We start from the raw sequence: 4,293 nt of genomic DNA on the forward strand, positions 1-4,293 counted from the left end.
ACAGGGGAAAAAGGTGTCTTATGTAATTTGTAATAGTTTTGCTGACAAGAGAGCTGGAGTGACAAGAGACCAGCTTTCATGCTAATAGTGAGAAGAAAAAAAACGAGGGACTGAGATTCATTTTCTAGTTACTGCATGTTTTGGAAAAACAGTGGTACTTTAATCATGCTGTACGTTGTTTTGATTAAGGGTCAGTTCATCAAAAGTAAATACACTCAATGGAATTTGGAATGAAATTTAATGAAATTACATCTGTAATTATGTACATCTTATTAGAGATGTACATAATCAAAAGTTATGTGGAAATTGGGCCAAGAACAAGTCAGATTTTTCAAATAGATCCTGAATCCTCAGTGCCTCAACAGGGATAAATGGGAAACTAAGCCTTTAAAATTGATATAAAAATAAAATAAAAAAAGTTTAGTTTTTGGAAAGACTGAAAATTACTTTTATTAAAAGTATTAACTATTAAATAAATTTTATTCTGTAATTCCTCAGATTTTAGCTGCTGCTGCTTGGCAGGAGCTATTATTCATTAATAATTTGTAGGTCAAATATTACAGGAGTAGATATAGAGGACAACGAGTTGCTACCCACCACTGATAGGCACACAATATCAGTTAAACCTGATAAAATTATTTACATCATTAAACAGTGGGATATAAATTGTTAGGGTTGGGTGGTGGTTGAGCTCCGGTGCAAACACAGACCCGGTGAAGGTATGGAAAAAAGTTTTATTCTTGAGAACAAAAACAATAACTAGGCAAGGGTTGGGAAGGCCAGGCTGGGAAGCTAGAGAGCTTGTGGATCCAGGAGTGTGGCTGGCAAGGCGAGGGGGCACGAGGCAGCAGAGGTCTGGAAACAAAGTGAAGAGACAAAAAAAACTGTTAGGAACAAACTTTAGGGCAAAGGCTCAAGTAGAACGAGAATCATCTGAGTAGGCCGACAACTGTTACTGCAGATTGCGAATAACAATCTGGCACCAGCCCTCCAGGAGGTTGGAGCTTAAGAATAGAGCGGTGATGAGTTGATCTGCTGCAGGTGTGGAGGAGAGCCAGGTGCTGAGCCAGCTACCACACCCCCTGCACAGAGAGAACACACATCCCAAGCAGCCATACAGCCCAACTCGTAACATAAGTAGTGGTGATGTTAACATGGAGAATTATTCAGATTTATCTTTAATTTATTTAATTTACAGTTTCTTTATTGCTGTTCAGTTCAAATTGGTAAAGGCAACTTTACAGAAGAGCAAGTATTTGATTTAAAAGCTATTATTTCTATCTTTAGATACCTGCTGAACACTCTGCATCAGTAGGTACATTATTACCTCAGTCCACAAGGCTTTTATTCTAATTGTACAGAAAATCAGACAACTCAACACAGTAACACTCCATTTACAGTGAGCATTAAAATGGGATTTCCACTCTGTGATTGGATGAATGATATGCCTTTTTAACAGTAACTCAGCTGAACGGTTGAGTACAACGCACATTTGCGGACACACCGTTAATTCTTATTGTATTTCATTACACTGTTTCCCATATAGTTTTAACTTAAACTAGATTATAAAGAAATCCAATTGTGCACAGAAGCCGTTTCCATGCTGACCACACATAGAGGGCCTGGTGCTTACTCGTGGAGTGCTTGTCTGCCTGTCTATTTACACGCGGAGAGCAATGAGAACTTGTGGACCCAAGCAGGTACACAGGTGTAGTGTCACTTACAGTGTGAAAAGATACCAATCATGTAGACCTTGTATGCTTGATCCACAATCTCGTTGCCATGGTAATGGATTATGTGAAACTATAAAAACACCCACATTCTCTGTTGGAGAAAGAACGTTAAATAAAAAAATCAGTTAAAAATAGCTGGAGTGGGGCTTTAATACTGACAATGGCAGTTAGTTGGAACTGAACATTGAGTTGGTAGTTCATTAAGTGGATACACCTGTGTGAAAGTTTAAAGTTGTGACCAATTAACACTCTTACCCAAGATGTGGATTGAACTCACAACCTCTGGCGTCCTGAAAGGGAGGTTGTGGCTCAGGAGATAGAGGAGGTTGCCTGTAAATCTGAAGATCAGCGGTTCAATCCTCCAGGAAGCATTTTGTAGTGTCCTAGTGAATGTTAGTTTTTGTTCAAGCACTCAGTGTGTGAATGGGTAAGTGTGATGTAGAATAAAAGGGCTTTGAGTGGTCAAAGACTAGAAAGGAGCTATATAAATACAGAGCATTAGAGCATGTTACAGTTTGAGTGGCTGGGCATTAGAATATATAACGTTCGATCCCGAGTTACCCCTGTTCAGGAGGTACTAGACCAGCTCTCTGTCGTAAAGGGTCTGATCCTCTAGGCCTATGGGTATTGCCCTATTAAGTATAACTGAGGACTGTTTAAGCTGGTGTCGAAGAGCTTCTAACTGTGATCTTCCGAACGCCTACCCTGCTTACTCTGAAATGGCACCTGACTGAATAGCCCTAGAGCCAGATACCACCCCAGCCACGCCCATTAACGACAGCTCTCTTCTCATTGATCAGTGCACTTGGTGCAGTTGCTAGGATTGTGTTTAGTGGCCAGGAAAATAGGCCCCAAGGATAAGTTAATTTTGCTGGCTAGAGCAACCTATAAGAATCTTAAAGATGTTAAACACACTTTACCTAATGAATTACTACCTTAGTGTAGAAAAAAAATTCAATGTCTATTACTGGTACTTTAAATGCAGTGATTATATATTTTATTGCAAAATTAAGCAAGGGCAAGCATACTCAAACTCAAACTTCAATCAAAACCTGATTATGATAGCTGAGCTTGAGTATTCTGATGTGTTCTTTTTAGAGAGAAAGGGAGGGGAAGGAGTCGTCCTGCAGTGAAATCCTTCCTCCGCTGCGGAGCTGTTGACTGTGGTGGAAACTTGAGGCTTTGTCCAAAGCCCTCAAATTGTCTCTGAAAGTCTTCAGTCTTTGTTGCAGTTGAGAGAGAGAAAAACTTCAGTGTCCAATGATTCTTCAGTTGGTTTGGTCGTTGCGGTTACTCTCTGTGGCTTGATCTCTTGAAGTCCACTGAAGAAAACTCTTTAGTATTCTCTAGTTGTTTGCTGTTCAATTCCCCAACTCTTGTCTTAGGCTATTGGTCTGGCGCAGTGATGGTCCTGCTCCCAGTCCGATGCCTCTGAGATCTGCCGAGGAATAACCTCGATCTCTTTCTGACTCTTCTTTATATATCCTCTCTTCAAGTTGTCTTTGGGTGTAATTGTGTTTGTGTCAGGGTCAGCATATGTCCATGTTTGGTCCTTCCACTTCTAGTTTTCCGTCCTTGTCTCTGCTGGTGACTCATTGTCATGATGTCTTAACCAAACTTAGAGACCTTTTCCACAGTTATTTAACCTTTATACTAATTCTCCTTACTTTGACCATATTATTTATTTTACAATCACAAGATCAATTCAATTTATTCATCTTCAATATCAATAAGATATCCTGATTTTCAATCATCATCATATCATGTTTATACGAAATTTTTCTCTTTAAATCATTATTCAATATATTGCTTATGGCATTGTTAAGCTCTGTGTTTTGCAGATGGAAGTACGTTGCACTTCCCTTTTCTCACTCACTGTTGTTACTAAAGGGAGAAAGGCTCCAGTTTTCTTCTTTTTAACATGATTACTCCATTGCTTAATTGTCTTGAATGTTTTATTCGGTTCAATTCTATTTAAAAACACAAAAGTATACATTATATTGCTGAATGTAAAATGAAATTTTTTTTTTTTACAGTTAAAACGAAATAGCCATAATAAACTGTAGAAAATCTGGCAGCAAAAGTTGCCGAACACGTCATATTCTACTGAGATTTTTTTAGCAATGTTTTTAATCCATTAGATGGGTGAGAAAATAATACATAATATTTGAACTATGAGTTATGGTGTTTGGTTTGCTCACTTGGTGAAGCGCAAGACTCTTAATGTCATTCAGAATTTTTCAAAGTAAAAGGTCTCAGTTCAATATTATATCCAAGTTTATTTGGAAAAAGAAAATGGCTAGAATTAAATATGGCACTTCTTTGTCCAAAAGAGAAGAGAGGATTGAATCTACCCAATTAAAAAAATTACTACTGGGCTGCTCAACTCAGGGCTATAATTATGTGGATTGCAAAAGATGCAGATACATTGCGGGTGGGAATGGAACAAAACTCTAACTATAAATGTACCCATAGAGTCTCCTCCATTTTTGAGTGAGGTAACACTAAAGAGGCTGAAGGTGGGCAATGTCTGGATCAGGGGGACAATGAGAATATGGTC

General features: G+C 38.5%; 1 long non-coding RNA gene across 1 annotated transcript; it reads right to left on the minus strand.

Annotated features, from left to right (window-relative positions):
* Positions 1-720: 720 nt before the first annotated feature.
* LOC123961041 lies at positions 721-2,313 on the minus strand. The gene is made up of 3 exons (XR_006822646.1): positions 1,989-2,313; positions 1,725-1,824; positions 721-855 (listed from the first exon to the last, which is right to left on the minus strand). It is a non-coding gene; the product is annotated as an uncharacterized LOC123961041 (long non-coding RNA).
* Positions 2,314-4,293: the final 1,980 nt, after the last annotated feature.

Source organism: Micropterus dolomieu, linkage group LG21, assembly GCF_021292245.1.
Source record: "Micropterus dolomieu isolate WLL.071019.BEF.003 ecotype Adirondacks linkage group LG21, ASM2129224v1, whole genome shotgun sequence".
Lineage (NCBI taxonomy): Eukaryota > Metazoa > Chordata > Actinopteri > Centrarchiformes > Centrarchidae > Micropterus > Micropterus dolomieu.